General features: G+C 49.8%; 2 pseudogenes; both read left to right on the forward strand.

The window, feature by feature from the left end:
* The first annotated feature begins 1184 nt into the window (after window positions 1-1184).
* LOC136651829 (zinc finger protein 420-like) lies at window positions 1185-25351 on the forward strand (annotated as a pseudogene).
* On the forward strand, window positions 4791-4912 carry LOC136654843 (5S ribosomal RNA; annotated as a pseudogene).
* Window positions 25352-26731: the final 1380 nt, after the last annotated feature.

The raw sequence follows: 26731 nt of genomic DNA on the forward strand, positions 1-26731 counted from the left end.
AATGGAAAGGCAGAGGCCAAACATACACGCAAACACACACACACACACATACATACATGAACATACACGTCCAAACACATACAAACAACCCAACCAGCCCCCCAGACGTCCACCAGTCCCCCCCCCCCCAAAGGAGACGGCTCGTGCCCTGCTTGTCTCCCGGGGCGGCTGGCGCTGAGGGCGGGGCTGCCCCTGCCCTCCGCAGGTAGACCGCTGCTGCCCAAGGAGGCTCCATTCTGCCCTCGGAGACCAGGCGCTTCCCCTCAGCAGGACGCGGTGTGCGCGCCCGCCGGCGTCTGAGGCGGCCCAGGTGCCGCCGCCCTTCTCACCGTTGCGCCGCGGCTCCTTCGTAGCCCTGAGGGGAGACCCGGACCTGGAGGCCGCCATGGTCCTCTCTGGGAGCGCTTAGCAACCGACGCGCGCCGCCGATTGGCTCCCTGGTTGCCATGGGCGGGACTCCCAGCCCAGTCCCTGCTGCCCGGCCGCAGAGGTAGGAAGGCGGCTAAACTCACCCCTCCGCTCTGGTCATGGCCTGATCAAGAGTTTGCATAGTGACATTTGGGCTAGGTCGAAACTGGTCCTGGCTGGCAGGTGGCAAAAGCCTGGAGAAGGTTGTTGTCGTTGGCACTGCTCGTGCTCGTCCCCGTGGCTGCTGGCTTATTTATCGATACACACACACACATATGTATGTGTGTGTGTATGCATATGATATACCCAGAGAGCCCAGAGAGAGAGGAAGGCCTGGGAGCAGGTGGGTGGAGGAGGAGGCCCAGCGAGGACTGGGAGTGCAGGCTCTGGATGGGAGAGAGGAGCTGAGGCTGCCCTGGGGAGGCCAGAGAGGAAGGGCCTGCTGGACTCTCCTTCTGCCCCTGGGAGTGAGGCCTGGTTGGACTGGCAGGCACAGCTCCTGGTTCAGCCCCCCTACAGCTCCCTTGGGTGACCCTGATCTTATCCCCCCAGTGACCCCCCCAGGCCCTGCCTCTCCTGTCCACCCCTCCTGAACCAGAGACCAAGGAGTTTGCTGGAACCCCCCAGTGCCTGCAGAGAAGCAGAACGCCTCCCCCCCCCCTCAAGGCTGCCTCTGCACTGGAAGCCAGGCAGCTTCTGGCCATCAGGACCCAGAGCCACCGAGAGGCTCCTGCAGGAGTCTGCCATCTCCTCTGCAGCATCCGCTGAATGGTAGAAAGGAATTGCAGGACGCCTTGCAGGAGGCAGGAACACAAGGGCAGAAACGCTCAGACTGTCCTCCATTCTCTCCCTGCAAAGAAAGAGCATCCAGAGCAAGGCAGACCTTCCGCAGGAACAGAAATGGCTGCTGCTCCTCCAGGCCAGGTGAGGAAGGTCTGCAGGGAGCAGCTCTTGGGCCTCCCCTGCTGTCTCATTCTCAGCTGTAGCCTCAGTCTGGACTGTCTGTTTCCATCCTATTAACACCCCGACTTTCTCCATTCCCTGCACCCCCAAATCTTCCCCTCCTTCTCCAGGATCCCCCTGAAAAGTCCAACTGATCTACTCACATCCCTTCTCCCCCTGCAGTCTCCCTCTCTCTGCTCTGCACTTCTCCTTCAGAGGAATTCCTCTCTCCTCCCCTCCTTTTCTCTTTCTAGCTGCTTTCCTTAGGACTCCACTGAGTGTGCATGTTGGTGGTCGGGGTCCCACTGGATAGTTTCAGAGTGACTGTGTCGGAGTAGAGGATCCAAGTTGGAAACCCATTTTGGTTCTTAAGCACTTTCAGTAAACTTTGGTGCACTTTTATTCTTGGTGAAGTACATCGACTTGCAATTATTCTGAACACAGAAAGACTGCATGCTAAAAGTGCTGTCAGTAACATAGTATGGAGGCTTAAGTGAGCAGAAATCCACCTGCTCCCTGGTTGGTCCACTGTAGCCGGAGCAGCAGAAATTGAGATAACGTTTTTGACAGTGGGAAAAGTGATGGTGATTATCATGTGTGAACGCAACTACACCATGCACCAGATTCTCAGTCCTGGCTAAGCTTTCCTGGGAATATGCACTGTAAGAAGCATGCTTTCTTCTGGGCTTGCATGCGTAGGATTGTGGAGTCAGTTTGGGAACTGGAATGGAAGGAAAGACTCCTCTGATCCTCCTTTCAGGAAACTTGGGAGTCTACACTGGAGTTGGAAGCCCAAAAAGTGGACATGCAGAGGGACTGTGGGTGAGGAAGCGTTTTAAAATTTAGATATGCTCTGTCCTTTCAGAGGAAACTGGACTGCGCTTCTCCCTTTGGACTGAAGTCTTGGCCTAGGCTGACTTGTAAATAGGACATTTCTCCTTTTTCTTTCAGAGCCCAATTTCATTTGCAGAGGTTGCTCTGGATTTCAGCAATGAAGAGTGGGATCTAGTGAATCCATATCAAAGGCAGCTTTATGAAGCAGTGATGATGGACAATCATGAAAACGTGACATTTGTAGGTAAGAAGGATCATTTGACCCTCTGATTGATGCATCTGGTAGGAACCTCTGTTCCATTAGATGTTGCCCAGGGGAGTTTATGGCCATGCTGCATAACCTGGGCATGGCTGCTGCAATGCCAAATGGCCCCATGTCCTCCCCTTCTGGCCAGCCCAGATCTGGGTCTCTTGGTGAGCAGGGTACCTGGGGACACGGTGCCATAAATTAGTTTGACTGCCCTTTGGAGTAGGTGAATATGTTTTGGCGGGCACTTCCCCCTGTGTTTGGGGTCTTCATTCGGCAGTCATTAGTGGATTCTCATACTTGAGCATTGCATAAACATCTGACCATCTGATAGAGTTGGTGCTAATAACAGTTCATGGCCCACTTGCTTAGGTCAGTTTGGCACTGGGAGGATGAACGAAAATGGCCAACGCCTGCTAGAGTTTTGCTGTCATCATGGTCTCTGTGTCAGCAACACGTTCTTCAACACAAAGCCCCAACATAGAGTCTCTTGGAGACACCCAAGATCAAAGCACTGGCACCAGCTCGAGCTGATCCTCACCAGACGCTCCAGCCTTCCCAGCATCAAGATCACATGCAGTTATCAGGGTGTTGCCTGCGACACTGACCACTCCCTGGTGTGCAGCAGAGTGAAACTGCAAACAAAGCGACTGTATCACATGAAAAAGGAAGGAAGACCTCGTATTGATACCAGCAAGACCCAGGATCAGAGAAAAGTGGAGGAATTTGCACGAGCGCTTGAGGAATCTCTTCCAGGCCCGGCCGACGCAAATGCATCCAACAGATGGGAACATTTCAAGAATACAGTTTACAACACCGCTTTGTCCATATTTGGCAAGAAGACCAACAAAGCAGCAGACTGGTTTGAAGCCCACTCTGAGGAGTTGACACCAGTCACTGAGGAAAAGAGGAGAGCTCAAGCAGCATACAAGGCCTGTCCCAGTGAGCGCAACCTGCAGGTCCTCCGAGCTGCTCGCAGCAAAGTCCAACAGACTGCCAGGAGATGTGCTAACGACTACTGGCTCCAGCTCTGTTCCGAGATACAGATAGCAGCTGACACGGGCAACATCAAGGGGATGTATGATGGTATCAAGCAGGCCCTAGGTCCAACACAGAAGAAAATTGCCCCTTTGAAGTCTGCCGCAGGCGAGGTCATCCAGGATCGGGCGCAGCAGATGGAACACTGGGTGCAGCACTACTCTGAGCTATATTCCAGAGAAAATGTAGTCACCGAAGAAGCACTGAACAACATTGAGTGCCTGCCTGTGCTGGAAGAGCTTGACAGTGAACCAACCCTAGAAGAACTTCACGTGGCCCTGGACTCCCTTGCCTTTGGCAAGGTACCTGGAAAAGACAGCATCCCTGCTGAAGTCCTAAAGTGCTGCAAAGAGATCATCGTCACTGAGCTGCATGAAATCCTCTGTCTCTGCTGGAGAGAAGGTGGAGTACCTCAAGACATGAGGGATGCAAACATCATCACGCTGTACAAGAACAAAGGTGACAGGGGTGACTGCAACAACTACTGCGGCATCTCTCTCCTTAGCGTTGTAGGAAAGCTGTTTGCCCAAGTTGCACTAAAGAGGCTCCAGGTACTTGTAGAGAGCATCTATCCAGAATCGCAGTGTGGATTCCGAGCCAACAGGTCCACCATTGATATGGTATTCTCCCTTAGACAACTGCAGGAGAAATGCAGGGAACGACGACAGCCACTCTTTATAGCCTTCATAGATCTCACAAAGGCTTTCGACCTGGTCAGCAGAGATGGCCTCTTCAAGATTCTCCCCAAGATCGGATGTCCACCCAGGCTCCTCAGCATCATCAGATCTTTCCACAAAGACATGAAGGGCACTGTTGTCTTCGATGGCTCCACATCAGACCCCTTTGACATCCGAAGCGGAGTGAAGCAGGGCTGTGTTCTTGCACCAACCTTGTTTAGGATTTTCTTCACGGTCCTGCTGAAGCAGGCCTTTGGAACTGCAACAGAAGGCATCTATCTCCGGACCAGATCAGACGGAAAGCTCTTCAACCTCTCCAGACTGAGAGCAAAGTCCAAAGTCCAGCTGAAATGTCTGCGTGACTTCCTCTTTGCCGACGATGCAGCTGTCACTACCCACTCTGCCAAAGATTTCCAGCAGCTCATGGATCGTTTTAGCAAGGCCTGCCAAGATTTTGGACTGACAATCAGCCTGAAGAAAACACAGGTCATGGTACAGGATGTGGACTCACCTCCCTGCATTACAATCTCTGCACACGAACTGGAGGTTGTCCATGACTTTGTGTACCTTGGCTCAACGATCTCCAACACTCTTTCTCTCGATACCGAGCTAAACAAGCGCATCAGTAAAGCAGCTACCACGTTTTCCAGACTCACACTGTTACCCTGCACATGCCTGATCTCGTCTGATCTCGGAAGCTAAGCAGGGTCAGGCCTGGTTAGTACTTGGATGGGAGACCGCCTGGGAATACCGGGTGCTGTAGGCTTCTACCATAGTCTTTCGAGACTGAAGGTTGCCAACCAAAGAGAGTCTGGTCCAACAAGAAGCCGACAGAACATACCAAGATCCAGGTCTACAGAGCTTTCGTCCTGAGTACACTTCTGTACTGCAGCGAGTCATGGACTCTTCGCTCACAACAGGAGAGGAAACTGAACACTTTCCACATGCGCTGCCTCCGATGCATCCTTGGCATCACCTGGCAGGACAAAGTTCCTAACAACACAGTCCTGGAACGAGCTGGAATCCCTAGCATGTATGCACTGCTGAAACAGAGACGCCTGCGTTGGCTCGGTCATGTTGTGAGAATGGATGATGGCCGGATCCCAAAGGATCTCCTCTATGGAGAACTCGTGCAAGGAAAGCGCCCTACAGGTAGACCACAGCTGCGATACAAGGACATCTGCAAGAGGGATCTGAAGGCCTTAGGAGTGGACCTTAACAGGTGGGAAACCCTGGCCTCTGAGCGGCCCGCTTGGAGGCAGGCTGTGCAGCATGGCCTTTCCCAGTTTGAAGAGACACTTGGCCAACGGTCTGAGGCAAAGAGGCAAAGAAGGAAGGCCCATATCCAGGGAGACAGACCAGGGACAGACTGCACTTGCTCCCGGTGTGGAAGGGATTGTCACTCCCGAATCGGCCTTTTCAGCCACACTAGACGCTGTTCCAGAACCACCATTCAGAGCGCCATACCATAGTCTTTCGAGACTGAAGGTTGCCAACATGCATGCATGCAAACATCTGACTAAAGAACTGGTACCAATCAGGTACCCCTCCTCCTTTTTGTCCTTACAGTGCATGTGTCTCTGGAACATTTGTGATAACAGAATCATATAGGAGAAAAAACCTGAGTTATCCGACCTTTGTGTCTTCTGTTCTTTTCTCCTTTGCTCATCTGTCTGCCTTGTTGCTGCTTTAATCTTTCATTTGATCCACTGGCGCCCCATTAAGCTGCCCACCTCTTTTCCTTTCGGGGTTGCCTTCCCTGTGAAGGAACCAGTGAGCAGTCCTGGAAAGCGTTTGGGCCCAGTTACCTCCAGGAAGCCAGATGTCGGCAATATTCTGAATACACTTCTGGCTGGATAACTAGCTGTGACCCTTTCAGGAGGGCATTTGACTTGGTAGAAGACAGTTTCCTATCACCCCTCAATCTGAAATTTTATTCTTCGCTAGAGCAGCAGCTCCCAAACTGTAGGATTGTGGACCACCAGTCGGTCAAGACTCAATATTTGGTTGGTCACAAAACTGACAAGGCGGATTAGGCTGTGTGCATCAAGTTTTGGAACAACCTGTTACTTTGGGAGGAGCACTGCTACCAAATCACCATTATAGCCATGGAGGCTGGAATGGCTGGTAAAGTGAAACATTTTTCGATGGCTTCTTTCTCCTCCTCTCTAGTTGTAGCCTTTAGTATTCTGATATTCCTTTGCCTCTGAAGAAGCAAAACATCATATTGATGAAGCCATTTGCAGTTAAAGGTTGCTGTATCTTTCCTGGGCCCTAGTTCTGATCAGACAAAAAATGTTTTTTGGGGTTTCCCAAACTAGCTGCGGCTTCTTCCTTGGGTCTGTTAGTACATTTCTTTTTTTATATCAACAGCATCGGTTTGGAACCAGATTAGAAGAAAGAGGAAGCAGACGCATTCTGGGCAGCAAAGATACTATACAGGGGAGAAACATTATAAGTGCCAGGAGTGTGGAAAGAGCTTCAGTGTCAGCAGCAAGCTTATACTCCATCATAGAACCCACACAGGGGAGAAACCCTATAAGTGCCAGGAATGTGGAAAGACCTTCAGTCAGAGTGGTAATCTTATGAACCACCAGAGAACCCACACGGGGGAGAAGCCCTATAAGTGCCAGGAATGTGGAAAGAGCTTCAGTCAGAGTGGTAATCTTATGAACCACCAGAGAGCCCACACAGGGGAAAAGCCATATAAGTGCCAGGAGTGTGGAAAGACCTTCTGTCAAAATATTGATCTTCAGCACCATGAGAGAACCCACACAGGGAGGAAACCCTATAAGTGCCAGGAGTGTGGAAAGACCTTCAGTTGGAAAGGTAATCTTAAGAGCCACCAGACAACCCACACAGGGGAGAAGCCCTATAAGTGCCAGGAGTGTGGAAAGACCTTCAGTCAGAGTGGTAATCTTAAGAGCCACCAGAGAACCCACACAGGGGAGAAGCCCTACAAGTGCCAGGAGTGTGGAAAGACCTTCAGTCAGAGTGGTAATCTTATGAGCCACCAGAGAACCCACACAGGGGAGAAGCCCTATAAGTGCCAGGAGTGTGGAAAGACCTTCAGTCAGAGTGGTAATCTTATGAACCACCAGAGAACCCACACAGGGGAGAAGCCCTATAAGTGCCAGGAGTGTGGAAAGACCTTCAGTCAGAGTGGTAATCTTATGAACCACCAGAGAACCCACACAGGGGAGAAGCCCTATAAGTGCCAGGAGTGTGGAAAGACCTTCAGTCAGAGTGGTAATCTTATGAACCACCAGAGAACCCACACAGGGGAGAAGCCCTATAAGTGCCAGGAGTGTGGAAAGACTTTCAGTCAGAGTGATAATCTTATGAACCACCAGAGAACCCACACAGGGGAGAAGCCCTATAAGTGCCAGCAGTGTGGAAAGAGCTTCAGTCAGAGTGATAATCTTATGAACCATCAGGGAATCCACATGGGGGAGTAACCTCTAAGTGCCAGGTGTGTGGAAGGTGCGTCAGTCAGAGTGGCAATTTTATGAGGCACCAGAGAACGCACTGTAGTCTTATGCATCTTATGAGTGTTGACAGTGTTTTTGTGCTCAGGCAACAAAAGCTGAGTCCCTTTTTTGACTCAAATAATTGATGTTTGAAAAATTCCTGATATTTCTGCAGTGTTTGTTTAAAATGTAGATAAAATACTCTGCTTGTTCTTGTTGTTCAAAAAATAAAATTTGTCAAAATTTCTGTCATTATTTTCTAGTGTCTTGCTGTTACTTTCCCTGATTGGAAGGTCTCCTGCAGAGCCAAGGGATTTTACTCAGGCGGCCTAACAGGACCCTTGGCTCCTCAATAAGGTCTTTGACAGAGAGGGGGTGGCTTTGTTGTCCAGGTTTCCAACCAAATGAGAGACTAGAGATCCTTGTGCCCAAGGAACTCCTGGACACCTGAGCTGGGCCCAGGTGACAGACCCCCCCCCCCGCCAAGACCGGGGCCACAGAGTCAACGGGCCACGGGTTCAGGGTGTCCTGTCGGGAAAGAAAGTCAGCGTTAGCGTGCCTTCCACCCTTTCTGTACTGCACCTTGAAGGCATATGGTTGTAGGGACATGTACCACCGTGTCAAACGGGGGTTTGTGACCTTCATCCTGTGCAGCCAGACCAGCGGGGCATGTTCTGTGACCAGGGTGAAAGGAGCACCCAGCAGGTAATACTAGAAGGTTTGGAGGGCCCACTTGATGGCCAGGGCCTCCCTCTCGATCACCAAATAGCGGCGTTCTGCGGGGTTGAGTTTCCTGCTCAGGTACATTACAGGATGGTCGTAGGGGGGAATCCCCTTGGGCCAGCACTGCGCCCAGCCCAACCCCCGAGGCATCTGCACTATGAAGGGGCGGCCAAAGTCTGGTACTTGTAGCACAGGCTCAGAACACAATGCTGCCTTGATGTCCTAGAAGGCCTTTTCGCAGGACTCAGTCCATTTTATCCGACTTCTGGGCTTCCCTCTCAGCAGGTCTGTGAGTGGGGCGGCCTTCGAGGCATAATTGGGGATGAACGACCGGTAATAACCTGACGGCCCGAGGAAGTGCTGTACTTCCCGGCGATTTCGGGGCCTTGCTTGCCCCCGCAGCACATATACTTTGTCCATTATGGGCCGTACTAGGCTCCCTCCCACTACATGTCCCAGGTATTGTGTCCATTTCAGGCCAGTGGTGCACTTGGTGGGGTTTGCTGTCAGCCCCGCTTGTCTCAGTGCCTCCAAGACGGCTTCAAGGTCCTGCAGGTCCTGCCCCCAGCTTTGGCTGAAGAAGATGATGTCATCAATGTACGCCACTGCGTAGGCGTGGTGGTCCTGCAGCACCTGGTTCATCAGCCGCTGGAATGTGGCCACTGCCCCGTGCAGCCCGAAGGGCATGCGCATAAACTGAAACAACCCTTGGGGGGCGGCAAATGCCGTCTTTTCCTGAGAGGAAGGGGTCAAGGGGATTTGCCAGTATCCCTTGGTTAGGTCGAGTGTGGAGAGATACTGGGCACTCCCTAACCGTTCTAACATCCCTGGGACGGCGGGCATGGGGTAGGCGTCGAACCTTGACACTTCATTGACATGACAGAAGTCAATACAGACCCGTGTTGAGCCGTCTGGCTTGGGTACCATGACAGGGTGGCTGTGCCAGGGGCTCTGCGATAGTTCTCTCACCCCCAGGCGCCTCATCGCCTCTACTTCCGCAGCGGCCCATGCATCTGCCTGCGAACAGTCCATCACTGGGCAGTCCCTCCTTATGTGACCTGGCTGGCCACAGGTAAAACAGATGACCGGGTCGGCCCTGCTGTGTGCGCGGGGTACTGCGCCCTCGGACCCCCGTTCTGGTTGGGATCCGGCGTATGTAGCTCGTGCTGGTGGTAGTGGTGGTGTCACCCCAGGGTGTCATGCCCGTCGCTCGTCTCGGCTTCCACCGTGTGCTGCAGACACTGGGATGGGTGCTTGCCCGCTATACGGCTTCAAGATGTTTCTGGGTTGTAAGCCCTGCACGCCGCTGGCGAAGCTGGTACTGGTCGCGTCGTCGTATGTCTACATCAGCGTGATAGCCCTTTCTAATGTGGCAGGCTAGTTGCAAAACACGCAGTTCTGGGCGGCTTGCAGCAGGATCGATAGGAAGTGTTCAATCATTACGAGTTCCGCTACCTCTTGTGCTGAACGTATAGCCGGCTTGAGCCAGCATAAGCCGTTGCTCCGGATGCAATTCCCCACCAAACGTACACTGCCCCCTTGTGGCAGGTCAACTTCATGTAGCCGCTTTCTATATGTCTCTTCGGAGACGTTCAGGGTCCCTAATATGGTGGCTTTTACGGTGGCATAGGTGGAGGCCTTCTCGGGAGTAAGGGTGTCCACAGCCTCCTGGGCAACCCCCTATGAGGCAAGGCATTAAGATGGCAGCCCATTACACGGTGGGCCAGGCTGCTGCCGTCGCAATATGCTTGAACGTGTTTAAATATGCCTCGGGGTCGTCCTTGGGTCCCATCTTCATCAAAACGGATGGGAGGGGTACGGTCAGGCCCCCCTACAGGGATGGTCGATGCAGCCGGGGTTACGTTGGCTGCCAGGCTTTGTACCAAAGTCCACTGTTGGTCTGCTAGGGTGGCCAGCAGCCGCTGCTGCCCCTCTGCCAGGCTCTGCTGTTGGACCATTCACCAACGCATCCACTCTGGTGGTCCCGCCCCGTCAGGATCCCCAGGGCCTGCAGGGGTGCTGCCCGCATTCTCCACCATTGTAATGTCTATGGTGGGAGGAGGCCCCTGCCCTGGGGTCGGTAAGGAGCGCGAGGGGCTTACCCAGTCTAGGCGCGGTGGTCGGCGGTGAATTAATGAACGGGAAGCAGGTATGGCAGCTTTACACAGACGGTTTAATTGAGTCAACCTCTTTACATTCATGGGGCTTGTTGTTTCATGGCCCACTTCAGTCTAGGCTGATTGGTGTCGTCATCGTCGTTGTCGCGGCTCAGGCCCTGGTCCCTCTGGTCCTTTAGAGATTGTAGTCCAGGTCTCCTGGCCTGGGTCCCTCGGCCCTGTGCTCGGGTTCTGGAGGGCACTGCCTCAGCTGGCTGGGGTCAGGCTGGCTGGCCTTGGGAGGACCTCCAGTCCCTTGGTGTTGGCTCCCTTCTCAGTTAGTACTCTTGGGTTGTAGTTGGCGTCGAGCGCCCGTCTCGACCACCACGGCTCTCCAGGGTACGCGCTCTGGGTCTGGACAGGCCCTGGGTCATGAAGGTTCCTGCCCCAACCTCCTTTCTCAGTAGCTGACTGTAGCCCCCTCCCTATGGAGACCTCTCTCCTTTCCCTTGGCCAGGGTCACCCTTTCCCTCGGGCTTCCTCCTGGCCTTCCACTCCCACAGTGAGGAGTGACCTCTCTCCTCCATCTCCAGCTCCCTTATGAGGCTTACCTCCAGTCAGCCTATCCCTACCCTTCCTGCCCACGTGTCTTCCTGCTCCCAGTTGTTCCCTGTCCCTACTCCCCTGTAGGTGTCCTGCCCGGGCCTCCAGTCCTGCTGACAGGGCTTACTCCCAAGTAGGACTTGTCTCCCGAGGAGACCCTTGTGCCCAGGGAACTCCTGGCCACCTGAGCTGGGCCCAGGTGACAGGCACACACGCCATTGCCCCAGCGGCCAGGCGGGATCCTCTAGGATCACCACCCTGGGAGGCGCCAGCAGCTGCTACAAAGCCAGCCACCTCCTGCTCCGCAGCCGGGGCAAAGGAGGGAGGGGCGAGGCCAAGGGGGGAAAGGAACGGACAGCAGGGGGAAGAGGGAGATGGGGGGGCTGACAGTGCTCCCAAGACACCCCATCTAGCCAAGCCACCCAGGGAGGAGGAAGGCTGAGAGGCCCTCTGCCCAGCAGCCCAATGGGAGCACTTCCTCCCTCCCCTGTCTGTGGGCAGCTCACATGCTGCGTGAGAGTGCAGCGTGTGGGTGGGTACAGTGAAGCTGCTGCTGCTGCGGGCTTTAGGGAGCCAGCCCTGCACATGGTGCTGGTCCTGAAGTAAGTCTCATTAAAGTCATTGGGGTTTGCTCCCCAGGCAAGGATTGCAGCCTGAGAGCCCAATCCTATGTATGTCTACTCAGGAGTCAGTCCATTGTAGTCAGTGAGGCTTACTCCCAGGAAAGTGAGGGTAGGATTGCAGCCCTAGTCAAAAGGGGGGGGGTGCTCTTAGTTTAAGAGCCCAATCCTATACATGTCTACTTGGGAGTCAGTTCCATTATAGTCAATGGGGTTTGCTTCCAGGAAAGCATGGCTAGGATTGCAGCCTTGGAGCCCGCTCCTGTGCATGTCTACTCAGAAGTAAGCCCCATTACAGTGGATTGAGGCTTGCTCCCAGGAAAGGGTGGCTGGCATTGCAGCCTTGGAGCCTGCTCCTGTGCGTGTCTACTCAGAAGTAAGCCCCATTACAGTGTGTGTGTGTCTACTCAGAAGTAAGCCCCATTACAGTGTGTGTGTGTCTACTCAGAAGTAAGCCCCATTACAGTGTGTGTGTGTCTACTCAGAAGTAAGCCCCATTACAGTGGATGAGGAAAGTGCTCAGTGCATTGCAGCCTTGGAGCCCGCTACTCAGAGCATGTCTACTCAAAAGTAAGCCCCATTAGAGTCAATGAGGCTTACTCCTAGGAAAGAGTGGCTGGGATTGCAGCCTTAGAGCCCACTTCTGTGGGTGGGGCTTTTTTAAAAAAAATATTTTCTTGTTTGAGAAAATGAGCAGTGGCAAGGTCTTGCAGCCACCCCCTCCCTGCCAATATTTCTTTACCCAGCATGTAATTAGTCTGTGGAACTCTTTGCCACAGGAAGCAGTGATGACAACTTGCCTAGATGCCTTTAAGAAGGGATTGGACAAATTTCTAGAGGAAAAGTTCATTACCGGTTACAAGTAATAGTAGGTAAAAGATGTTAATGTATGAGTTTTTTCTTAACTAAAACCTCAGTATTCAGGTTAAATGCTGTGTTGGCACTTTGCGATAAATAAGTGGGTTTTGGGTTGCAGTTTGGGCGCTCTGTCTCTAAAAGGTTAGCCGTCACTGAACTAGGTTATGTTTATATGTTTCGAAGCTATTATTTCTCAAACTGTGGGTTGGGACCCACTAGGTGGGTTGTGAGCCAATTTTAGGTGGGCCCCCATTCATTTCAATATTTTGTTTTTAGTATATTAGACTTGATGATACCTGCTTGATGATGTCACTTCCATCCATGACATCACTTCTAGGTTAATGAAATCACTTCCAGTGGGCCCCAACTCACTGTCATTCTAAAAAGTGGGTCCTGGGCAAAAAAGTTTGAGAACCACTGCTCTAAGCTGTTAGAACCTTTTGTACTAAACCAACATGCTGTACAAATTGGTATCTGAGAACTGAAAGTAAAGTATTTGTTTGATCTCTACCTCAGACCCAGTTCTATTCTTTACGTGCATCAATTAGTCTTAATAGAAAGCAGTTTGGTTATATTAAGTCTCATTTTCATTACAGGAGGAGCTCAGCAAAGGAGCTCATTACATTTCATTGTATTTCATTACAGGAGGAGCTCAGCAAGCAGCAAGGCAGGGCTGAAGGACTTGGTTCCCAGCAGTGGTGGAGCAGGGCTGTGCTGCAGCACCCACTTCTTGGAGAAAAGGCCAGTCACATACCCAGAGGAGTAAGTGGAGGCACAAATAACAGCTGCTGCTCTGCCGGCACTCTGGTGGCCAGTATATGGGAGGGGGGAGCCTTGCTCCCTGTGCCCCCCCCCGCCATGCCTGGAAGCCTCTACCAAGACGGGGGAAGGCCAGTGCTGAATGGGACCAGGACTGACGCACAGCTTTCTGGAATAGGAATCTCCAGCCCTTCACAGGGAAATGATGTAGGTAGACAGGACCAGAAAAGATCCTGCACCTGGCAGCAAACTCTGAGATCCCCTTGCAGGAGGAAGGAAAGTGCTGTGGAACTTCTGGTGTGAGCAGGAGAAATGCCAGTTTGTGCAGGAGAGACAGAGAAGAGGGAGGGGGAAGAAATGACAGGTACAGATTGTTAGTGTTGTGCAGTGGGCCTGCTGGGCTTCAGGGCTGCATTTCCCACCAGGCCCTGCTGTGCCCTGGACTCTGGCCCTGGAAGGGAGGAGGCCTTGCCAGAGGGCTGGGAAAGGAGGGAGTCAGAAGGCCTGAGCCCAGAGAGAGAGGAAGGCCTGGGAGCAGGTGGGTGGAGGAGGCCCAGCGAGGACTGGAAGAGGTAGCTCTGGATGCAAGAGAGGAAGGGAGAACGGAGCTGAGGCTGTCCTGGCCTGCTGAACTCTCTTCTGCTCCTGGTTGGACTGGCAGCCACAGCCCCTGGCTCAGGACCTCCTGCATCCCCCTTGGGGGATCCTGATCTTATCCTGTTACGTGAAAATCCCCTTTTGCCTTTAGTGGTGATTCTCTCTCTATCTGGTTATGTATTATGGACTGAAAAAATCATGCAGGTTAAACCTCAACACACAGGCCACACTTCTCCCAGCACACTTTTCCAAAAACCCTGGTCAAGTCACAAGCTCATGGTTACAACATCCATCTCTCTAGGAGGAAGAAATCTGGCATAGTAAATCATTGTTTAAGTGTCTCCTATTCATTGTATTGTTTTAAGAACTGCATGCAAAAGTGTTTCCTAATCCAATCACTGTTTATGCAAACACCTTGGGGGAGGAAGACTCTGGCAACAAAGTCTAAATCATTGTTTCTACAGTACTTTAACTCAATCACTGTTTAAGTACTCAATCACTGTTTAAGCAGCCCTTTTTTGGGGACCATGTGTACAGGTGCCTTTATGCAAATACCTGAAGTCTCCAAGCAAAGATGGGAGAATTGGAATGTTTGGTGGCTAGGGAAAACATTGATATAGTGGGCATAACAGAAACCTGGTGGAATGTGGAAAACCAGTGGGATACTGCAATCCCAGGCTATAAACCCTATAGGAGGGACAGGGAGGGGCGTGTTGGAGGAGCGGTGGCAGCTATCTATGTCAAAGAAGGGGTAGAATCTAGCAGACTTGAGACTGAAGGCAGGACTGCCTCCACCATAGAATCACTGTGGATTAAACTACCAGGCCCAAGGAGCGATGTAACAGTGGGGATATGCTATCATCCTCCCAGTCAAAAACCTGAAGGGGGCCTCGAAATGAGGAAACGAATCAAGGAGGTATCAAAGAGGGCTAGGGTTGTAATAATGGGGGATTTCAATTATCCTCATATTGACTGGGTCAGTTTGTTCACTGGTCATGAAAGAAGAGACTGGATTTGTTGTCATGCTAAATGACTATGCCGTAGAGCAGCTAATCATGGAGCCCACCAGAGGACAGGTCTCTGGATTTAATATTGTGTAGTACTCAGGACATGGTTAGGTATGTAAATGTTACTGAGTCACTGGGGAACAGTGACCATGCTGTGATCCATTTTGCCATGCATGTCAGGGGAAGAGTGCTAAGCAAATCTGAAACAAAAACCCTTGACTTCCGAGGGATGGACTTCCCTCAGATAAGAAGGCTGGTTAGAAAGTTGAAAGATAAGGTAAAAAGAGTCCAATCCCTCCAGAGTGCATGGAGATCGTTTAAAACAGGGGTGCTCAATAGGTAGATCGTGATCTACCGGTAGATCGCGAGGCAAAATGAGTAGATCGCGGAGCCCTGTCTCTCCAAACTGTTAATATGTCAGTTTCGTCTAGTGACTATTTAGCTGACACTAAACTGAAACTGACACTTTAGCTCCTCTTCAGGGGGCGGGAGTTCGAGATGGAGTCGCTCTGATGGCGGTAGCCGCGGGAGGCCCCGAGTGACCCTCCCCTTCCCTTCCAGTCCCTCGGTCGGGGCTGACAGGTGAGACGACCCCCTGCCGCCTGCACGTGCAGCCCCTCTCCATGGAAACAGGGAAGCCCCCCGCCCCTTCCGAGGAGGACCTGTGACGCCTCCCTCTCCCTGCTGGTCTCGGGGCACAGCCACAAAGAGTTTGGGGGGTGGGGAGCTCCTCCCCCCGTAGTGCAGCAAGGCTGGGCATGTGCCTCTTGGGGGGACCTGTGGCTGCCCCCAGTATGTGGGGTGAGGAGAGAGGAGAGGCCTCCTGTGTGCTTCCTGAAGCATCTGGTGGGCCACTGTGGGACACAGGAAGCTGGACTTGGTGGGCCTCCTCTGACCTGGTCCAGCAGGGGCTCCATACATCAAAGGGGGTGTCTGTCAGATGCTTCCTTCCCCCCTGGTAGATCTCCAGGCCTTGCTGGGTTTCAAAGTAGCTCTCGAGCCAAAAAAGTGTGAGCACCCCTGGTTTAAAACAATGGTAATAGAGGCGCAGCAGATGTGTGTACCACAAAAAAAGAAGGGGACTAAGTCTAAGAGGGTGCCAGCATGGCTAACGAGCGAAGTCAACAGTCAACAACAGTCAACAAAACCTTTATTTGGCATAAACATTTGATAGGTGAGAACTCTGTACAGAAATCGTAGAGAGTATAAACCTAAATAGTACACAAATATATGTATCAGTGCACACCTATGTGTACAGACAGATACAACGTACATTACATTTTACAAACAAACATGAATTATTTAAAAGACAGAAACAGTCAGTTACTCTGCGGATCTTGCCAGAATGTAGCCTACTCAGTGATTACTTGGTACAGAAAGCTTGGCTCGATTCAGGATACTCAAATTTAAGAACTGTGCGACTGAGAGGGTTGTATGTTCTACATCACCTGCTAGAAGGAATTGAATTATATCTTTCTCAGAATGCCCTGTTTTGGAATGGAGCAAGGGAGAGAGAAATTTGCCTTAGTACTTGATATCTGGGACAGTGCAACATGATGTGTGTGGATGATTCTACTTCGCCTAAATTGCAGCAGCATAAATGCTCTTCCTTGGAGGCGTTTCTAAATCTGCCATGCAAGTCATTAGAGGGGATCACATTACAGCGTGCCAAGGTAAAAGCCCTTCTCTCCAGGGGGTGTATTAGGAGGGACAGATAATTTGGTTGTTGACCACTTGTGATTTTAAGTTGAAAATTCAGAGGGGAACATTTTTTCTGTGCTGCGCCTAGAATCTCTTGCCTTTCTATATCAAATAGTCTGGTTTTCACAAATCTGATGATAACCTCGGGTGAAGGAGCTCCTTGTAGATTGACCTCAAGGCCCAAAAAGTACTAGGCAAGGGGATAACGTTGAATCAGTCAACAGCCCCTTTAGCAGCAAGTCGTGATCAGCCCTAAAAAAGACTTTGGCCCAGTATTTTAAAAAACTGGACCATGCATGTAACTCCAGCCTGTGTTGACCTGATTCCAGGCAGAGTGCCGCATAGGGAACGCAATGCGGTAAGCCGAGAATTTTGTAAAGAAATTTGGATTGGACCCTTTCAATTGTGTTATTTAATGCTGGCATCCATACTGGGATGCCATATAAAATTTGTGGTATAACTTTAGCATTAAAGGCTTGTAAAGCAGCTGGTACAAACCGGTTGCCCCAGGAGAAGAAAAAGCAAGTTATGGCTTGAACCACTGGTTTAGATGAATTAATTGCAATTGATCGATGAGAGAACCAGGAATGCTTGTAATGAAATCGAAGACCAAGGTACTGGAATTCTTTGACCTGCTGTATTAATTTTCCACTGAAAAGCCAAGATTGTGGTTTCCAAGAGTTCCCAAATACCACAATTTTAGACTTTTCATAATTTAACTCCAAAGAATTTGTTGTGAAATATTCAATGCAGGCTTTGACCAATCTCCGTAAGCCTATTTTTGTACGTGAGATCAGAGCCATGTCGTCAGCATATAAAAGTAAAGGGACATCCACCGATCCCAGTTTGGGGCAATGCAAGTCAAGCTTTGTTAAGAAGGGGGCCAAATCATTGATGAAAAGGATGAACAAAGTGGGTGCCAGCACACAACCCTGCTTGACCCCCTTGTTGATCGGGATTGGAGCTGAAAGGTCACCCTGTGGGGATAATTTCACTTGACAGGAAGTGTTTAGGTGGAGGACACGAATTAATTCTAATAGTCTTTTGTCAAGTCCCATCTTCTCAAGTTTTTCCCAGAGTCTATCCCTATCAATAGAGTCAAAGGCAGACTTTAAATCCAGGAATGCCACATAGAGTCGAGATTTCTTTTGAATCACCTGTTTGAAAATTAAGTGGGACAATATCACACAGTGGTCGACTGTGGACTTGTTTGGTCTAAAAGCTGCTTGCTCTGGTCCTATGATGTTATACTCAGATATCCAGGAAGAAAGTTTTTCCAGTTAGTGGGATGCGTACATTTTCCCTGCGACATCCAAAAGGCTTATTGGCCTGTAGCTAGAGGGAAGGTTCTTATTACCTTTTTTGAAAATAGGGACCAAGATTGATCTGGTCCAGGATTCTGGAATTATTCCAAATTTATTGATTCTTTTGAATAGCTCCGCGATGATTGGTGCCCACCAGTCTGGCGCTGCTTTATAGATATCTGAGGGAATTGCATCTGGGCCAGCTGCTTTATCCTGTTTTAGCTGGTTAATAATTGAAATGATCTCATCCTCTGAGACAGCAGGCCAGTCTGGGAGGTCTGGCGGGATAGGTGCCTGAATAGCAGAGGTTGATTTGGATTCATCAAAGAAAATTGATTTAAAGTGCGATTCCCACAATTTGGCAGGGATTATGGTAGTACCAATTGATTCTTTATGAAAACAGCCTGATATAATTTGCCAAAAACTCTTAGCATTTTTTGGTCTAACAGCACTGATTAGCAGTGACCATCTTGCTTCTGCAATACGATGGATCGAGACTCTGACAGCTTCCTTCAGGTGGGCAGTCAGCTTGAAATATTGGCGTAGAAGTGTTTTACTGTTAGTGTCTCTAAATTTTTTGTAAGTGCTGCGAACGGCAGTTTTCAGATATAAGCAGATCTGATCAATCTTAGAGTCATCTCGCCCACCCTCAGCTCTTCGGGAAACGAGCGAAGTTAGAGAGGCTGTAAAAGGCAAGGAAGTTTCCTTCTGTAAATGGAAGCCCTGCCCAAATGAGGAAAATAAAAAGGAATACAAACTCTGGAAAAAGAAATGTAATAATGTGATACAGGAGGCCAAGAAAGACTTTGAGGAACACATGGCAAGACACATAAAGGGGAATAACAAAAGCTTCTTCAGATATGTTAGAAGTAGGAAACCTGCCAGAGAGGTGGTTGGCCCACTAGAGGTGAGGGAGGAAAAGTAGCAATAAAAGGGGACTTGGAGATAGCAGAGAAATTGAATGAGTTTTTTGTATCTGTCTTCACAGCAGAAGACCTTGGTCAGATACAGCTACCCCAGTGGTTCTCAAACTCTCTGGGAGAGTTTGAGAGCCACTAAGTACTTGTGTGGGCGGGGGGGGGAAGGCAGTGGGGGCGGGGGGAAGGCTGCAGCATGATCCCCAGGATCGCGCCACCCAGGGGGGCTGCAGGGGCTTGGGTGCACTTACCCAATCCTCCTGCAGCCTCCCCAGGCTGCGGGGAGCCCGGCGCAACCTGCAGCAGGGCTCCTGGCAGCAGTGAAAGTAAATGCGGAGTGATCGCACCCAGCCTCTGCTAAAGCGGAAGTGGAGCGCAATTGCTCCACATTTACTTTCACTGCTGCGGGTGACAAATTCTTATTCTAAAAAAGTAGGTCCCAGTGCTAAACATCTAAGAACCACTGCCCTAGGTGGTGTGTTGGATTCTGTGAATCAGACTTTGGTTCCTTGTAATGTCTCATAGGAAGCATGGAGGGCTAGGAAAGCCTATTCCTCTCTGTACTGTCAAAGGCAAGCAAGTTGGATGTTCCTGTGAAAGCAGGCTCTATGCTCTGAGAATTGCCACTCATGGCCCATTGTAGCTGGAGGGGCTGGAGGACGTCATCCTGGAGAGGAGGGAAACAATTCCCTGGGAGGGACCCCTTCTCCAGGGGACGGGCCCATATCCGAACGCACTCAGGATACTCCTCGGCGGGAGGGGGGTCGGGGGCTTCTTGTAGTGGGGGATTCAATTATTAGAAACATAGAGAGGGGGGTTTGTGACGGATGTGAGGACCACATGGTGATTTGCCTGCCTGATGCAAAGGTTGCGGACATCACTTCTCATCTAGACAGGCTGGTAGACAGTGCTGGAGGAGAGGTAGCGGTTGTGGTGCATGTTGGCACCAACGACGTGGGCAAGTGTAGCTGGGAGGTCCTGGAGGCCAAATTTAGGCTTTTAGGCAGGAAGCTGAAAGCCAGGACCTCAAAGGTAGCGTTCTCTGAAGTGCTACCTGTTCCACGCGTAGGGACAGCTAGGCAGGCGGAGATCAGTGGTCTCAATGCGTGGATGAGACGGTGGTGTAGGGAGGAGGCGTTTAGATTTGTTAGGCACTGGGGAACGTTTTGGGACAAGCGGGGCCTGTACAAGAGGGATGGGCTCCACTTGAACCAGAATGGAACCAGACTGCTGGCGCATAACATTAAAAAGGTGGCAGAGCAGCTTTTAAACTGATCCCTGAGGGAAGGCTGACAGGAGCCGAGGGGCATCCGGTTCGGGACTCCTCATCCCTATGGGATGAGGATGGGGAGGTTAGAGAACAACAAGACAAAGGCAGAGTAGGAGAAGAAATTGGGAAAGGTAGTGTGATGGGATGTGATAGACGGTTTGGCACAATGAGAGGATGCAGGGACAAAGGAGCGAATAAGCAGCCCATCCTGGGGCATTCCGTGTACAAATGCTTTTATGCAAATGCCCAAAGTCTCCGAGCAAAGATGGGAGAACTGGAATGTCTGGTGACAAGGGAAAACATTGACATAGTGGGCATAACGGAAACCTGGTGGAATGCGGAGAATCAGTGGGATACCGCAATCCCGGGCTATAAACTCTACAGGAGGGACAGGCAGGGGTGTGTTGGAGGTGGGGTGGCCATTTATGTTAAGGAAGGGATAGAATCCAGCAAAGTAGAGATTGAAGGTGGGTCTGACTCCACCGTAGAATCTCTGTGGGTTAAATTACCAGGCTTGTGCAGCAATGTAATACTGGGGGCGTGCTATTGTCCTCCAGACCAGAAATCGGATGGGGACCTTGAAATGAGGAAACAGATCAGGGAGGTGACAAGGAGGGACAGGGTTGTAATCATGGGGACTTCAATTATCCTCATATAGACTGGGTCAATTTGTGTTCTGGTCACGATAAGGAGACCGGATTTCTTGACATGCTAAATGACTGTGGCTTAGAGCAGCTAGTCACGGAGCCCACCAGAGGGCAGGTGACTCTGGATTTAATATTGTGCAGTACACAGGACCTGGTTAGAGATGTCAATGTTACTGAGCCATTGGGGAACAGTGATCATGCTGCGATCCGTTTTGACATGCATGTTGGGGGAAGAATACCAGGCAAATCTCTAACAAAAACCCTTGAATTCCGTCGGGCGGACTTCCCTCAAATGAGGAGGCTGGTTGGAAGCAGGTTGAAAGGGAGGGTAAAAAGAGTCCAATCTCTGCAGATTGCATGGAGGCTGCTTAAAATAACAGTAATAGAGGCCCAGCAGAGGTGTATACCACAAAGAAAGAAGGATTCCACTAAATCCAGGAGGGTGCCCGCATGGCTAACGAGCCAAGTTAGAGAGGCTGTGAAGGGCAAGGAAGCTTCCTTCCATAAATGGAAGTCTTGCCCTAATGAGGAGAATAAAAAGGAACATAAACTGTGGCAAAAGAAATGTAAGAAGGTGATATGGGAGGCCAAGTGAGAATATGAGGAACACATGGCCAGCAGCATTAAGGGGAATAATAAAAGCTTCTTCAAATATGTTAGAAGCAGGAAACCCGCCAGAGAAGCGGTTGGCCCTCTGGATGGTGAGGGAGGCAAAGGGGAGATAAAAGGAGACTTAGAGATGGCAGAGAAATTACATGAGTTCTTTGCATCTGTCTTCACGGCAGAAGACCTCGGGCAGATACTGCTGCCCAAACGGCCCCTCCTGACCGAGGAGTTAAGTCATATAGAGGTTATAAGAGAAGATGTTTCAGACCTCATTGATAAATTAAAGATCAATAAGTCACCGGGCCCAAATGGTATCCACCCAAGAGTTATTAAGGAATTGAAGAATGAAGTTGCTGATCTCTTGACTAAGATATGCAACTTGTCCCTCAAAACGGCCACATTGCCAGAAGATTGGAGGATAGCAAATGTCACACCTATCTTTAAAAAGGGAAAGAGGGGGGACCCAGGAAACTATAGGCCGGTCAGCCTAACATCTATACCTAGGCCGGTCAGCCTAACATCTTATACAGGTAAGATGGTGGAATGCCTCATGAAAGATAGAATCTCAAAACACATAGATGAACAGGCCTTGCTGAGGGAGAATCAGCATGGCTTCTGTAAGGGTAAGTTTTGCCTCACAAACCTTATAGAATTCTTTGAAAAGGTCAACAGGCACGTGGATGCGGGAGAACCCATGGACATTATATATCTGGACTTTCAGAAGGCGTTCAACACGGTCCCTCACCAAAGGCTACTGAAAAAACTCCACAGTCAGGGAATTAGAGGACAGGTCCTCTCATGGATTGAGAACTGGTTGGAGGCCAGGAAGCAGAGAGTGGGTGTCAATGGGCAATTTTCACAATGGAGAGAGGTGAAAAGCGGTGTGCCCCAAGGATCTGTCCTGGGACCGGTGCTTTTCAACCTCTTCATAAATGACCTGGAGACAGGGGTGAGCAGTCTCACCCCTGTCCAGTGGGGCTGTTCTTATGTTCTTATATAAGCTGTACATCCTTCTGTGGAAAACAGTCAGATGCCCTGACTAGACATGATCCCTACACATGCATGTTTATGGCAAATGCAAATGTACTGTGCACATGCTGTGCACTTGTCTCCAGAGCATGTGTGTAAACATATTGGTGGAGAATGCACTGGCAGTCATTAGTGGATTCTCATGCTCGAGTATTGCATAAGCATGTGACCAAAGAACTAGTACCAATCATAAGAACAGCCCCACTGGATCAGGCCATAGGCCCACCTAGTCCAGCTTCCTGTATCTCACAGCGGCCCACTAAATGCCCCAGGGAGCACACCAGATAACAAGAGACCTGCATCCTAGTTTCCTCCCTTGTATCTGGCATTCTGACATAGCCCATTTCTAAAATCCCACAGTGCATGTGTCTCTGGAGCATTTGTGATAACAGAATCATATAGGAGAAAAAGATAAAAAGCTGAGTTAGCCAACCCTTGTGTCTTCTATTCTTTTCTCCTTTGCTCATGTCTTCCTTGTTGCTACTGTGATCTTTCATTTGACCCACTGGCGCCCCATGAAGCTGCCCACCTCTTTTCCTCTTCCCCTTCCTTCAGGTTTTTTCCCCAGCTCTGGGTAAGCCTCCAAATTTTTTTCATTCTTCGCTCCACCTTCTTTTCAGCCTCTGTACTTGTACCAATATGCTCCTTTTTAAGGATTTCCTCCTCCTTCAGGAGAACATTTGACTTGGTAGAAGACAGTTTCCTATCACCCCTCAATCTGAAATTTCATTTTCCACTAGAGCAGAGGTTCTCCTTTGTAGATAGCAACCACTCATGTTTATGGCCTGGCTGTACAAATGGCTAAGAAACGAATTGCTTTTTGATTTCCTTTCTCTAATTTTGTAACATGATTGTCACAGCAAAAGTTCATTAGCTGACCCTTCACTTTCACATCCCTTCCAAATCATTGAGCTGTGCCAATGGCAAGTGCACAGGGACCCAGGATACCAAAGGAATTTCCCCTGTGCACACGTGTTTCTTAAATGCACAACCTGTAACGGTCTATAGCGGTACCTGGAAGAGATTGTGGTGGGCTAGATCTGGAACTAACAAACAGAAACTTAATTGAGACAGTGCAGATGGGCTTATTCTCTGGAGAACCATCTGGGAGAAGAAGTTTGTCATTTTGTACATGGGGTTGCCCTCCCTCTGAAGGAACCAGTGAACCTCCCTCTGAAGGAATGCGTTTGGGCCCAGTTTCCTCCAGGAAGCCAAATGTCATCCATATTCCGGATACACTTTTGACTGGATAACTAGTTGTGACACTTTCAGGAGAACATTTGACTTGGTAGAAGACAGTTTCCTATCACCCCTCAATCTGAAATTTCATTTTCCACTAGAGCAGAGGTTCCAAAACTGTAGGACTGTGGACCACAAGTGAGTCAAGACTGAATATTTGGTTAGTTGTGAAACTGACAAGGCAGATTATGTACATCAAGGGTTAAACAACCTGCTACTTCGGGGGGAGCACTGCTACCAAATCACCACTATAGCCAGACAGGCTTGAAGGCCTGGTCAAGTGAAACATTTTTCAGTGGCTCCCGATGCTAAAACGTTTGGTAGCTAACTAAATTCTTTCTTTCTTTCTTTCTTTCTTTCTTTCTTTCTTTCTTTCTTTCTTTCTTTCTTTCTTTCTTTCTTTCTTTCTTTCTTTCTTTCTTTCTTTCTTTCACTAGGTCTTAATCCTCCTCTCTAGTTGTGGCCTTTATTTCTCTGAAATTCCTTTGCCTCTGAAGAAGCAAAACATCATATTGATGAAGCCACCTGCAGTTAAAAGTTGCTGTGGCTTTTCTGGGCCCTAGTTCTGATCATACAAAAATAAAAATGTTATTTGGGATTTCATCCTGCAGTTTCTTCCTTGGGTCTTACTACATTTCTTTTCTTATTTTAACAGCAATGCTTTGGGCCCAGATTGGAAGAAAGAGGAAGCAGGCTCACACTGCACAGAAAAGAATCCATGCAGGGGAGAAGCCCTATAAGTGCCAAGAGTGCAGAAAGACATTCAGTCAGAGTAGTGTACTTAAGATCCACCAGAGAACCCCCACAGGGGAGAAACCCTATAAGTGCCAGGAGTTTGGAACGGACTTCAGTCAGAATATTCATCTTCAGTACCATGAGAGAACCCACACAGCAAAGAAACCCTATAAATGTCAGGAATGTGGAAAGGGCTTCACTCAGAATAATGATCTTCGGCGCCATCAGAGAACCCACACAGGAGAGAAACCCTATAAGTGCCAGGAGTGTGGAAAGGACTTCAGTCAGAATTTTCATCTTCAGTACCATGAGAGAACCCACACAGGGGAGAAACCCTATAAGTGCTGGAAATGTGGAAAGGGCTTCTGTCAGAATAGTGATCTGCGGCGCCATGAGAGAACCCACACAGCAGAGAAACCCTATAAGTGCCGGGAATGTGGAAAGGGCTTCTGTCAGAATAGTGATCTGCGGCGCCATGAGAGAACCCACACAGCGGAGAAACCCTATAAGTGCCGGGAATGTGGAAAGGGCTTCTGTCAGAATAGTGATCTGCGGCGCCATGAGAGAACCCACACAGCGGAGAAACCCTATAAGTGCCAGGAATGTGGAAAGAGCTTCTGTCAGAATACTCATCTTCAGTACCATGAGAGAACCCACACAGGGGAGAAACCCTATAAGTGCCAGGAATGTGGAAAGGGCTTCAGTCAGAATAATGATCTTCGGCGCCATCAGAGAACCCACACAGGGGAGAAACCCTATAAGTGCCAGGAATGTGGAAAGGGCTTCAGTCGGAATATTCATCTTCTGTACCATGAGAGAACCCACATAGTGGAGAAACCCTATAAATGTCAGGAATGTGGAAAAAGCTTCAGTCAGAGAGCTCATCTTATGAGCCACCAGAGAACCCACGGAGAAACCCTGTAAGTGCTAGGAATGTGGAAAAGCTTCAGTCAGAGTAGGAATTTTGTGAGGCACCAGAGAAAGCACTGAAGCGAGAAATCTTATGCATCTTAGGAATGTTGAAAGTGTTTTTGTGGTCAGATAGGCAACAACAGTTGAGTCCCTTATTTGACTCAAATAATTGTTTGAAAAATTCCTGTGTTTCTGCAGTATTTGTTGAAAATGTAGTCAAAATACTTTGCTTGTTCTTGTTTCTTCAAAAAAATGAATTTGCCCTGTCATTATTTTCTGGAGTCCCTGGACAGGGCCTTTATCTTACTGTCCCTGATTGGAAGGTCTCCTGCTTCCCCAGTTTCTCAGTATCGACAGCCCATGACAAAAGTAGATCATCAAAAAAGCTAAAGGTGTCTCCAACTGATTTGACCGTTTAGGGACTGGAGCCGTGAGGAAAAGCAGGAACAAAAGCAGGAATGGTTGAAAAGCAACCTGGTCTTTTTTTTAGTTTACATTTGAAAACTAAAAAAAGTTAGCTTCCAATGCTTTTTTAACTAGCAAATTTTAAATGCCTTTTTTTATCTTGCAAGTTCTTGCTGTCACACAAAGATTTCTGCAAAAGGATTCTCATTAATGCCTTTGGGAATGGGAATAGATCCGGAGCTAAAGTTGGTGTGTACACTAGTTCTCTCACACACCAAAACAGTTTGAATCACCATGTCATATACAAATTAATATGGGGGTGCAGTTTTAGCCTTTAGAACAGCAGAGAGAGGTTGAAAGAGCAGAGCATGCATTGAATGAATGACTTCTGAATATAATTGAAATGTATTGAACTGTCAGAGAGCAGGAGATAACTGTATAGATTGCAAATACAGACTGAAGCCGCTAACTCTTTGGGGCTAGTCCTTGCCCAAAGGGGCCGCATCCAGCATTTCAAACTGGGAAAACTTCTGGGATTGGTCATGGGTCCCCTTTAAACAAACAGCTAACGCAGTGGTTCTCAAACTCTCTGGAAGAGTTTGAGAGCCACTAAGTTCTTGTGTGGGCAGGAGGGGTGAGGCAGCAGGGGCGGGGGAAGGTACACATACCCAAGCCCCTGCAGCCTCCCGGGGGTGCGGGGAGCCTGGTGCAGCAGTGAAAGTAGATGTGGAGTGATCGCACCCCGCCTCCGCTAAAGCGGAAGTGGAGCGTGATCGCTCCGCATCTACTTTCACTGCTACGGGGAGCCCTGCTGCAGGTTGCACTGGGCTCCCCGCATCCACGGGAGGCTGCAGGGGCTTGGGTACATGATCCTGGGGATCGCGCCACTCCCTCCTCCCTGCCTCCAGGCTGCCCCCACCCCTTAAGGGGGCAGGGCCAGGGCCCGCAGGCTGGGGCGTCACGATGCCCCAGTTTGAAAAGCCCTGAGCTAACCTCAGGATACACACTAATCCCTGTTCTTGAAGTTTCTCAGTGTGGGACATCCATGCATTACCAGTATAGTCTATATATGTGTGGTAGATGTTCA

Source organism: Tiliqua scincoides, chromosome 5 (genome assembly GCF_035046505.1).
Source record: "Tiliqua scincoides isolate rTilSci1 chromosome 5, rTilSci1.hap2, whole genome shotgun sequence".
Taxonomy (NCBI): domain Eukaryota; kingdom Metazoa; phylum Chordata; class Lepidosauria; order Squamata; family Scincidae; genus Tiliqua; species Tiliqua scincoides.